Source organism: Bubalus kerabau, chromosome 12 (genome assembly GCF_029407905.1).
Source record: "Bubalus kerabau isolate K-KA32 ecotype Philippines breed swamp buffalo chromosome 12, PCC_UOA_SB_1v2, whole genome shotgun sequence".
Lineage (NCBI taxonomy): Eukaryota > Metazoa > Chordata > Mammalia > Artiodactyla > Bovidae > Bubalus > Bubalus kerabau.
The window spans coordinates 59,787,221-59,800,405 of record NC_073635.1 but is presented as its reverse complement, the minus strand read 5'-3'; the positions used below and the strand labels follow the sequence as shown (position 1 = coordinate 59,800,405).

The window sequence follows — 13,185 nt, the reverse complement described above, 5'->3', positions numbered from 1 at the left end:
ATTGCTAGGCAATATGAAATATTTTTTTGTATTAAAAGTTGGCTCTTGCTGTTGATATATGTCTTATTCAGTTTTGAAACTTCAAAGGGCAGCAAATATTTCAGAAGAGCATTGACCCATGTGTACAAGAATGTCTTCAGATAGGCTCTTGGATTGCCAGCCACCTACTACTCAACTATTCAATGCAATAAGGACCTACGAAACATTCCTTTCAGATTGGAGAATTCAGTTAAGGCATGTAAGAGTTGTAAAATGAAAGTAGTGTATTTGATTAAGCACATGGCAGACTCAAGAGAAAGACAAAAGAAATGCAGAAGAGACAAACTGCCTGTATTAGACACAGTCATTAGAAAATTAGATCTAGAAAGACACATGAGAGGCTCTCAGACTATTTTATATATACAATAATCAAGAGAATACAATTTAAAGGGCCTGAATTGGGTAAAAGTAATTGGATAAAGCAGAGGTTTCCGCTGTTAAAAGGAATTAGGATGGTGTTTAGAAATATCCTAACTTTTAATGGTCCAGATCTTTTGATGGAAATGAGTAAAGACAAAACTGATTGTAAATATATTTTTTAAGTTACTAAAGTTGTTTTTTTTTTCTTTTTTATCCCTGCCTAAGAGATAGCATATCACGGTGGTAAGCATCATGGGATTCAGAAGCTGCCAATAGGGTTGGATGCTTTGTTTTGCCTCTATGAGGTCAAGCTGTCCTCAGGCAAGTTACCTACTCACTTGTGTCTTAGTTTTCTCAACTGTAGAATAAAGATACTTATGCTAATTAGCTCAGATAGTTGTTGGGAGCAAATTGTTTAATCGAAAATGCTTAGGTTAATGCTTGACACCTAGAAACCATGTGAACAATAATTGGAAATACTGTTATATTCATTGTATGCAATTTATTTTAACTTTATTTTAATATTTAAAACTAATATGCAAATAGTGCTAAATGATATATTAAAGAAGTGAAAAAGAGAGAGAAGACTGGTATGTTTATAGGACTTCTTATTTTAGATTTCTTTTTGAACACCTTATAAAAAAGGCAACATTTGAACAGAGTTCTGAAAGGAATAATAGAGCAAGCCTGCACATACTTACAGGAAAATTATTTAAAGGAGAAGAAATATTAGGTAGAAACAGTGAGGACAGAATAAACTAGAAGAATGGTGACAGAAGGTGAGGTCTGGAACGTGAGATAGATCACGTTCAGACTTTCAGTTTAGGTTAGGGAGGTGGAATTTTATTGTTAGTTTGGAAAAAAACTTTTGGAGTTTCAGGGCATGATAGTAACATGACACTTTACGAAGGTGTCATGAACTGTTATGTGGAATATGTATTGTGATGGAAAATAACAGAAGTAGGAAGATTTGTTAGGTAGCTGTTGAGTAATCCAGACAAAACATAATCTGAGTGGAAGAGTAAAAATAATGAGAATTGGGTCCTTTGGGCAGCAATAGTTTGAACAGTAAAAAGAAAATTCCAAGAAAATGTATTATCTAAATTTTTTATATCTTAGAATATTGGATAGCTATTTTGTGTCTGTTCCTAGGACATTATGAGCATCATTGTGGCTGTTATATTGCATTTAGGATGTTTTCTATCAGATGAGACTTGTGAATGGCCAAATCTATGACCTGGTGCTCATTTTACACCAACTTTCAAACCAGACATTTTTGAGCAGGTTACTACTCTGGTTTACCTATTATATAAAAATAGTGTTGTGGAAAATAGTAGAAACACTGGTGAAATGCAACTAGAATCTGGATGCTAGTTAATAATAATATGTCTGTATCACTATACTTTTCATTTTGGCAAAGAAACCATAGTTATAATGGTAAGCAGAATAATGGCCCCCTTCCCAAAGCTGTCTACATTCTAATCTCTGGAACCTGTGAATACATGATGTCAGGAGGCAAAGGAGAATTATGGCAGCAGATGGTATGAGGTTTGCTAATAGAGTGACTTTAAATTAGGGGGAATGACCTCGGTTAACCAGGTGGACCCAGTGTAATTACAGGTCCCTTAAATACGGAGAAGGAGGGCAGGAGGCTCAGTATCAAGTTAGGCAGAATGATCAAGATCCATGGTAGGCAGGGGAAATTTCTCCCCCCTACCCTTCTTGTGAATTAGGTTTTTGGGTACACAGTGAAGACTAAACAGCGTTTGGGCTTGAGGTTGAAGATTAAAACAGCTTAGAGAGAGACAGAAAGGAGGTTCAGACTCTGCCTCCTGCATTAGCTTGAATTGCTTCCTAAATTGTTTTTTAGGAAACTTTAATTCAAAATCATCAATATGCCATTAAGGCATATTTGGGGCTGCCTACCCTGGGCCACAACATTTGACTGGCTATTGCTGTCTTTGAAGATAAAAGGAAGGGACGCCAGTGCCTTTGAGAAGCTGGATGAGGCAAACAAACATTCTCTCCTGGAGCCTCCAGAAAAGATAACGGCACTGCAGACAACTTGAGACCCGTTTTGAACTTCTGACCTCCCAAACTGTAAGTTGATAAATTTGTGTTGGTTTGAGTTGCTAATTTTGTGGTAACTTGTTATTGAAGTAATGAGAAATCCGTACGGCTGTATAAGATGTTCATATTAGAAGAAACCAAGTAAAGAGTTTATGGAAAATCTCTAATGTCCTTGTGATTTTTCTGTAAATCTAATATTTTTCCAAAATGTTTGAAAAATTAGTTCTTTCTCTTACTTTCTCACTGTCTCCCCTACTGTACCCCCATCTTCTGCAGTTTTAAGTATGTTCTGCTTTTAACTTTATATTTTCCCTCTACTTATCTCCCACAGCCATGTCAGTATGACATATTATAACCGAAAGTGGGATCCAACTGCTTGTTGCTTAAAAGCCATTGAAGAGGCCAGGCTGTTGGAAAGGAGAGTTTGCTTTATTTTTGATACTGCCACCTGGTGCAGAGGTAGGGAAGGGTATGTGCCTGTCCAAAGGCTGACTCTTCCCCCACCCACCCCACTGATAATCAGGGAGCAAGAGCTTTTATAGACAGAGGGAGGGGGCTACATGCAGAAAGAGCAGTCAGCTCTGATAGTCATCTTGAAATTAGTAATCAGTGGTCTGACCAGCATCATCTGGATTGTTTTAGATACAGTTAGTGTTCAGTTTCAAGGTCCATTTGTTCCCATTTCCTTGAGGCCTGTTCTCAGAATTGTGGCCGCTTATGTCAGGACTACAGTCTGGTCATCATGTAGTTAACTTCTTCCACCTGGTGGGGTTTCAGTGTCTATAAGAGAGCTCACAAGATACAGCTCAGAATATTATCAATAGACCCTGAGAAGGAACTAAATGTCCTTGACTCTTCCTAATGACTAGACTATTATTATTTGGTCTCCTTTGATTGTTGTCCTTTACTTCTGTATTTTCTCACTTCTCAGGTTAAACTTATTCTTTGGTTAAATTTTTTCACTGACAAAAGGCAGGCAGAGGGCATGGGGGGCAAGGACCATAGGGTCTTGCTCTGTTTCAATACCATAAGCTGCTTTATTCCTATTCTAATATTCTTATCTTACATGCATTCCCAATCAGCTTGCATGCTCTTTCTTGTACTCTAATGTTTCATCTGTAATTTCCAAAATTAATCTTATAATTATCTTCCTATCCTCTATTTTGGAGAAGAAATGACAACCCAATCCAGTATTCTTGCCTGGAGAATCCCATGGATAGAGGAGCCTAGTGGGCTGAAGTCCATGGGGTCGCAAATAGTCGGACACTGCTGAAGTGACCATCCTCTATTTTACATTAACTCTTTCATGGTCACTATCATATATTCAACTGAAACAATTTGGAGACCTATCTGGATAATACTTTCTTCCACATGACTGCAATACCACAAGCCTAACAATTATTCCAAAAGTTGCCATAGCAATTCTTCTTTCTCATCCTCACATTTACTTTAAACTTTTCCTATAGACTCTACTCCATTTATTTTCATTTTTAAAATATTTACATATGTATTTAGATGCCCTGGGTCTTAGATGAAGTACTCAGGATCTTTGATCTTTTAATTGAGGCACATGACATCTAGTTCCCTTACCAGATTGAATCCAGGACCCCTGCATTGGGAGCAGGAAGTCTTAGTCACTGGACCACTGGGAAAGTCCCTGCCAATTACTTTCAATATCCCTAACCATTTTTTGTGTTCTCTTTATAACAATATATTTTTTAATAACTTTGTGATGTTCCATAAAATTAACCTAAAATGATATTTCACTATCAATGGTAATATATTCTTTCAGTAGCTCATCCTTGCATTCCATATCTTTTTTCTTTCTATATATCCAAGCATGATGAATTCCTCTGTTTTCAAAAAGGCCATACTTTAAATACAGAACAATTTGTAGCATACATTTTGTTTATTTATTTATTTTTACATCGTAGCATATTTCACTATGGCTGCATTGTGTTGTTAGTAAAGTAATAATGCTGGTTAATGATGATACTGAGTTGATCTTTCCATGTTTTTCAATGAAGGGTGTCTTTTTCTGTGATCTTCCGCAAGATGAGATCAGTTAGCCACAGTTATGTGTCTTGTTGGGTAGCTCCAGCACAGTATATCTCACATTGCATTATGACTGTTCATGTGTATATTCTCCATCTCTCCTACCCTCAAAGTAGCTACCGTGTCTTATCATTGCATGCTCAATAACTACAAACAATCTCAGTTCTCAATTGTGTGTAGGGCTCACTAAAGGGAGAAAAATTGGCCCAAAGAAGAAAAACTTGAAGCTTGTTACAAACTGATTCTCTTTGCTGATCTGCATATGTCATAGTTTCATTATTTATATAAACTACTGGTTAGAATATGACTACATGTTGCCACAGTTTGCTAATTTTATGACATAGCAGCTGAATTTCATGGAAGACATGTTCTTGTTACAAAAATGGTTGATGCCCTCCAAGTCTTTTTCTGCTTTGGTCTTATTCAAGGCATGGGTGGTACTTATCTGGACACATCTTTAAAACTAATGAGAAGTTAGTTCAGCTTAGCAGATGCATATTTACATGACACTATACACATTGACCTTACAGAATGCATTTCTAACATATTTAAGTTATTTATACCTCTATTTTTAGTGTTTATTAATTGTGGTGAAAGTCACATGATAGAAAACATATTATTTTAACCATTTTTAACTGTATGGTTCAATGGCACTAAGTTGCTGCTGCTGCTAAGTCGCTTCAGTCGTGTCTGACTCTGTGCGACCCCATAGACGGTAGCCCACCAGGCTCCCTGGTCCCTGGGATTCTCCAGGCAAGAACACTGGAGTGGGTTGCCATTTCCTTCTCCAATGCATGAAAGTGAAAAGTGAAAGTGAAGTCATTCAATCGTGTCTGACTCTTAGCAACCCCATGGACTGCGGCCCACCAGGCTCCTCCATCCATGGGATTTCCCAGGCAAGAGTGCTGGAGTTGGGTGCCATTGCCTTCTCCGAATGGCACTAAGTACACCCACATTATTGTGCAACTCGCACTATCATCCATCTCCCAAACTTTTCACCTTTCAAACTGAAACTGTCCTCATTAAACACTAAGTCCCCATTTGCCCCTCTCCATCAACCCCCTCCACCCCAGGCCCCTGGCATCTACCAGTTTACTTTCTGACTCTGAATTTGACTAGCCTAGGTTTCTCATGTAAGTAGAATCAAACAGTATTTGTTCACAGCTTTTGATGCTGTATATATTTATACCTCTTGATACATCTCCTCATGAATTCTCACTGCAGAGGCTAAGGTTATGGTACAGAGGAGTACTATGTGTAAAGTAAAAGGAATGGAAAGGTGGGAACTAATTCAGTTGGTGCCGGTGGTACAATTGAGAGAAAAAACAGTATGAACAGTGTGGGTAAAGGGATCGTTTGAGACCTCTGCATGGCTAAGAGGATAGTCCTGTTATTGCTGAAGAATATTAGTCATTCATACATGTAAATGTCATTTGGCTCTGCCTTTTGTTGTATTCAAGATTCTACTTTATGGTAATATGAAAAGAAACCTGTGAGATACTAAAAACTGTAAAATTGCTCATTTCATTGTCAAGTAGATGAGGTGCAATGAGGTAACAAATGTACTAAAAAGAACAATGCACACAAAAAGAGGGAAGCTGGATTTTAATCTTGTTTTCCAATTAGATTCTGTATAATTTGGAGAAAGCATCTCTTCTGTGACAACTTCAGTTATATTTTTATATAAAATAATACTTAATGTTGGTTGATGATGAAGTAAATAGGCCAGTGTCAAGGGGTTAATGTTATCAATACTTAGGCTCCAGTAGGTCTCTGAGCTACTGTGCTTTTGGTCATCAAGTAATTTCCTCCATTTGATAAAAACCACTCAGGAAATTTGTTTCAGATACTACTATTTAGGTACGCTAAGACAGAAGATAGGGGGGTGGAGTGTGTCCTGGCAAATCCTCCTAGTGTCTTACTCGGTTACAATTTCCTTTGGGTGTTTCTCTTTTTAAATTATTTATTATTTGGCCATGCCAGATCTTTTGTGGCAGCATGGGGACTCTTTGGTAACTTCATATGAACTATGAACTCTCCTTTGTTTTTATTCAAGCAATTAAGAACTATTAAAGCATAAATTGTAAAAAAAAAAAAATCTGTTTAACAATATTTAACTACTATATTCATGATATTTTTAAAAGTATTACCCCTTTATATCTCATAAAAAGCAATGCAAACCTAGAAGCCAAAAAACAAATTTGAGTTTACTTATACACAAAAATTGAATTCCCTTTTAATAGATGATCATTAATTGATTTAAGTTCACAGATATCTGAAAATGTTACACCTGGAAACTTGTAAGTTGAAGATTAAGCAGGCATCAGTGTTTAGTAACAAAATCTAGCACATCTACTTTGTAGGTACATGCACAGCATATAAAAGGTATTAGCCTCAAATCTTTTTATCTTCGATGGTGTTCATGGCTCATGCTCGCAGAAATCTAAGGTAAAAGAAAGCATGTACTTTTGAGGGCATGGTATTTTGTGTGCAAATTATTTTCAGCTGGATCCTTCAGTAAACCATCCTTGGGAAGGAAATGTTGGAAAGTGTTTTTTGATAAAAGAAGTATTGGGTTACGCAAAAAATTTGTTCATGTTTTTCATGCTATCTTATGGAAAACAATGACCAACTTTTTGGCCAACCCAATAAATTCAAAAATTGAAATGAGAATAAAAGAGAAATGAAGAGTATATTGAATATTAGTGTTTTGGTCTCATTTTTTGCAAGTCAAACTATCTGGCTTCATTTTACCCATTGTAACAATGAGGAATTTGGATTAGAAGACTTCTATATTCCTTTCCCACTTCAGTGTTTCTGATTCTGTGCTTCCATATTCCCTTCCTAAAGTTGTAATTTTGTTACAGTTGCTCTGCCTGCCATGTGGGGACCTCATGTACTCAGATACCAAATAACAGCAGTATTTATTAACTGTTTATTCTCTCTTTTCAGGTCTTTGTGCTATGAAAACAAAGGGCTTGGGTCAGGTTAGGAATTTCACTTTTGATCAGTAACCTCTGTCTTTATTCAGAGTTAACTCTTTTCTATAAAACTTGTCTCTTGATTTCTTTACTTTTTTTTCCGTCTGCTCCTAATATAAATGAATGTGTTGTATGGCTAAATATGTCTAGGAAGAAAGGATGATGTATAAGGTTTTAAGATAATAACTTTTCAAACCAATTGTATTGAATAGATATTCATTTAAGGCCTCCTTATGTTCAGAGCATTTCATGAGATATTTTAAGGCAGAAGTGATGAGAATCAATGTTGATTAAATTTATTTTAAAATAGTAGAGTAGAATCTCAAATATGAATAGTATCAGTTTAAAATGCTAGTCACTTACCTATGTCATCACATTTGTCTAATACATATATGAAAGATTAAAAGTGTTTATATAAATAATATAAAACCCCAAAGCAAATCCAAGACTGAGTTTCACAGTGCTGAAACCACACCATTTAGATTGGGACTTGAACCCATGGGCCAAGACTTGAACCCTGCCAAAACCCAGATTGGGATTTTAAATTCACTGTCTTTTAATAAAGATCACACACCTGCAGGACTTAATTTTAGCATCTTGATGTCTCCTCACAGAAAGAATTCAGTAAGATACAAAATGATAGGTAAGAAGTGAATTTATTTAGAGAGATACACATTCTACAGACAGAACACAATCCATCTCAAAAGGCAATAATGGCTTGAGAAGAAACACTTTCCACAGACAGTATGTGGGCCATCTCAGAAAGTAAGAGGCACCAAAATATGGGATGATTAGTTTTAATGGGCTGGGTAATTCCATAGGCTAATGGATGGGAGGATTATTCCAACCTTTGGGGGAAGGGGCAGAGTTTTCTAGGAATTAGGCCATGCCCATATTTTGGTCTTTTATGGTTAACCTCCAAACTGTCATGATGCCTATGGGGTGTGTCATTTAGCATATGCTAATGTATTACAATGAGGCTCAAGGTCCACTGGAAGTTGAATCTTTCACCTTGGATCTCATTGGTTCTGGCCAGTTTATGTCTGTCCTCAAGGCCTATGCCATTCTTTTAAAGATTGCTCCCTGCCCCCTTCCCTCATTTCATTTTGACCATTAATACACTTAGTACCCATATACTAACAGAGATGTAATAACTTTAATGCCCATATTACATCTAAGGTCATATAAAGTTAGTAAATGATAATGCCATAATTTACTTTGTGAGGCAGTTGAGACTTAGTATAGGGTATCTAAATGTCGTCATTTTCTTTTTAGACACTAATATAGCAAAAATAAGTTAAACAATTTCTACCAATTGATTTCTATATTTCTAAATTTAGGAAAAAAGTTCACATACACTCATAATTTATCATATACATCTTTAGCTTATGCTTTTTATGCTCTTAATACTGTGTTAAGACTACTAAGTAGACAGTAAAACCAAATCGTCCATTTCTAAGATCCTTGCTTTGAACAGGCACTATAAAACTGGGCAAGAAAGAATGAAACACAAAAAGTCTATGGCAAGATTTTATATGTAATTGTCTTTTTTAAATTGCAGTGTTTTTTAATCTGCATAATGTAAGATAGTATCTATTATAAAAATATGATTAACTATAATGCACAAAGTATATCCCTTCAGAGGCTTGCTTCATGGCAAAGGAAATGTGTTTAAAATACGAGGCATAATTTCTTAGTAAGCCTAGGGATGTAAACAAAACAAAAGAGAAAAAGAAAAAGGATAGATCATCTAGGGCAAGCTCCAAAAAGGGAATAAAATACCCTCTTAATTGCTAGCATACTAAAATGCCATATGTGTCTTAAAGTAACAATCCTATAACAAATACTTAAGTGTGGTGTTTTATGTTAGGATAGTTTGGCTGTTTAACATGCAGTGGTATTCATACACACCTCACCCACTATCTTTCTAATATAAAATAGTCTACTCAGAGTACAGAGAAATACAAGAGACTGAACTATTTGTTGGAAAAGACAATAGATTTTATGTTCTTCAAATGTGCTATTTAAGAAAAGGCAGGGCTTCCAGCTCTACTCCTTATTGTAATTCTATAGGCCCTAAAGCCTTGTTATAATGTATCAGACTACAATGTAACTAATTATGCTGATGGAGTTCATAACATGATAAATGTCTTATTTTCACTCTGCAAGCAGTCTGTTTGCTAAAAGAAGTGGAAGAAAATTAAGATGACTAGAGGGTTTTCACCTCTAATGTTAAAGCATTTGTGATGAGGACATGCAAGCAATCAGAGCAAGCCCTTGTTTGCAAAGATGACCTCAATACTCCTCATTAAAATGCTAACTTCTACTGATTTTGAGATGACTGCAGAAATAAATAGAATTTACCATTATATTGAGGCCAAGTCTCCCCTGGAAAGAGTAGTGACCTAGGTGTTTTCTTTGCCTATTCAATCAATACCACTATGGGTTTTGCTCAGATTTAAGAAAATGCATAAAGATTCATATTTATTCCATAAAAACACAATGAGTCAATATTATATCCTACATCCTAGTCTTCCTCTGATATTTAAATTTATATTTTTGGATGAGTGGGGTTAATTATCTCCTACTTATGCATGTGAAAGTAGCTTGTTATTTTTACCTAATTTGTTTTTGTGTTCTATAGATCATTTATAGAATTTAATCTTCTCTATATAAATAGAAAGCAGTTCTGTTCCTCTTTGTGTTCATATATACAGATTGTTGGGGAGGAAGGCATTTTACTCTATTGTCCTGTGTTTTCCTGGGTAGATTGCAGAATTAAGTTGATGTGAGTCAGATTAACAGGAGAAAATCAAACAAAAGTTCAATAACATGTATACATATGGGTGAGATCTAGAAAAACTGAGTAGTAACTAAAGAAAGTGTCCAGAGTCCTCATCTTAAATACCTTCCTCAGCTAAAGAGCAGAGAAGGCAATGGCACCCCACTCCAGTACTCTTGCCTGGAGAATCCCATGGACGGAGGAGCCTGGCGGGCTACAGTCCAGAGGGTCGCCAAGAGTCAGACACGACTGAGAGGCTTCACTTTCACTTTTCACTTTCATGCATTGGAGAAGGAAATGGTAACCCACTCCAGTATTCTCGCCTGGAGAATCCCATGGACGGAGGAGCCTGGCGGGCTACAGTCCAGAGGGTCGCAAAGAGTCAGACATGACTGAGCGACTTCACTTTCACTTTTCACTTTTTCAGCTAAAGACAAAGGAGGATGTTGAGGGTAGTGGTTTTGGACTTTGTAATGGGAGTGATGAAATCCACATGGAGATAGAAAAGCAAAGTATTGATAAACAAATGTTTGTTGTGCCTTGTTGAGATGATAGGGCAGAGTGGCCTCTCATCTCTAAGCCCCATTACCCCCACCACACCTATCCCATATCCACTGCAGATATCTCTGGTGAGAGCTCTATTCTGGAACAGGCCCTCCATCTAAGTTCTTTAGGCACCTACGGAGGAGGTACAAATTTCTCACTTTTGGATTTTGATTATTTTCAGTGTGAAGTAAGCCACATGCCTGTTGACTGAAAAAAAACACACAACCTAAAAGTGCAAATTTATATTTTATTCAGGAAACGTACTGAAGACTGCAGCCTTGGAGACAGCCTCTCAGATAGCTCCGAGGAACTCTTGCAAAGGGGTCAGGGCGAAGTTAGAAGCTTTTGCTGAAAATGCATAAACAAAAATAAATGTGTAGTTGAATATCAAAAGATGACTGCTAATCACAAGAAAATATATCTCAAGTTAATGATTTTAGTGCTAGTCTACATATGGGAAAGTACAAGAGTCTGGATTTATTGAAATTATTTCTTAGATAAGCATCTTAACTAAGTAGGGCCAATATGATGTTTTCCTCCATCCTGAATTCCCCTCAGGGAACGTCATCAAAGGTGAATACAGTGACGGTTGGACTGATGCAGGGCAACATTCTTTGTTTATAGGAAGGCTAGGCAACTTCTTTCATTTACTGAAATGACAGGCACCATTTTTTTTTTTTTTTTTGTCTGCATGTCAGAGACATTTTTGGGTGGCAAATACTGCTTCCCTACAGTTTATATTAGAGCAGGAGAAAAAACTAAACTAGATTCAGGGAAAGAATTTTGTTCATCATGTCCATGGTATTTAATGTGTTCTTTGGAAAATATTAAGTATTGTATAGGTAGAAATGTAGCTTTCATAGGATTTAACTTCTTAAATATTTATAATATGTGATTATTTGTCTTTTTTGTCCTTTTCCTTTTTTTTTTTCCTTTTTACACTATATTAAACCATGTAGTGGGAGGAAGCAAGGAAGAAAAATGTAAATATGGCTACATTAATTTTTTTGAAGTCAATTCTGGCAGTAATATTCTATAAATTCATGTGGAGGAAATATTCTTAAGTCAAAAACCCTGTTAGAATTGGAGCCTCCCTATTAGAGGAAAGAATATAAAAACTCAGGAAGACACTCAATCCACACTGTTAATTTGGGACAAAAGCCATGTTTAGGTTGATAACATGTGAAAAGACATTGCAAATTCAAATATATATATATATATATATATATATGATAAAAAGGTAGAAATGACACAAGATATCAGATGCCACTGGAATAATTTTTTAAAACTTTTATTGTGTAAACTTATAAGCAACATTACATTTGTACCTATATGCCTAGCTTATTTTATTTAACATAATTGTCTTCACAGTTAACCGATGTTGTAGCATATGTCAGAATTTCATTCCTTTTAAGGCTGAAAACTATTCCATTGTATATACACAGCACATTTATCTGTCAATGGACATTATACCTTTTCTACCTTTTGGCTACTGTTAATAATGCTACTATGAAAATGGGTGTATAGCTAGTTATCTTAGTCCTTGATTTCAATTCTTTTTGGTATATACACAGAAGTGGAGTTACTGGATCATATAATAATTCAACTCTTAATTTTTTGAGAACCTGCCATTATTGAAAATAAAATTATCCCATTTTCTATTCTGGGAAAATTATCATTTATTTTTATAAATATTTGTTTTAAGACTTCAAACGTAACTATATTAATTTGTTAAAAGGAGCAAAAGGTGAACCTTTTTAAGGCATTGCATGTATTTATACCAGTCCAATCTGAGAAAACTATTATCTTTGAATTTCATAATGGTACAGTGAAAATGATTAATACTTAGCTTTTTACAATGTGGATGTTGGTTAAATGTTTGTGGTGACCCAGCAGATGGTTAGACCAAAACCTCACCTTAATTGGTTTGAAAGTCAACTCTGATGCCACACATGCATCAAGGATATGAAATGCTTTATTAGAACTTAGAGCACCTATTTTCTCTCTCTACTTCTAAAATTTATTTGCTATGTGATATTAAAAAGCTGATGAACCTAATCATGATGTTTAAGAAGATTGTATACCTGTGGCGGATTCATTTTGATATTTGGCAAAACTAATACAGTTATGTAAAGTTTAAAAATAAAAAAAAAAAAAGAGACTTGCTGCCTAGAAGGAAAGCTATGGCAAAAAAAAAAAAAAAAAAAGAAGATTCTAAAAGGATATTTTAAGGGACTTTCCTGGTAGTCCAGTGATTAATACTCTGTACTCCCAATGCAGGGAGCCTGGGTTCCATTCCTGGTCAGGGAACTAGATCACACCATCCTCAGTTAATGATCCTATCCTACATGC

The 13,185-nt window shown here is 35.8% G+C and overlaps 1 long non-coding RNA gene across 1 annotated transcript in view; it reads left to right on the top strand.

Moving 5' to 3' along the window:
- The first annotated feature begins 2,005 nt into the window (after positions 1-2,005).
- Positions 2,006-13,185, top strand: part of LOC129624610 (uncharacterized) — a 57,710-nt gene continuing 46,530 nt past the window's right edge. Inside the window, exon 1 of the long non-coding RNA XR_008701062.1 lies at positions 2,006-2,499. This is a non-coding gene — a long non-coding RNA (uncharacterized LOC129624610). The remainder of the gene's footprint in view (positions 2,500-13,185) is intronic.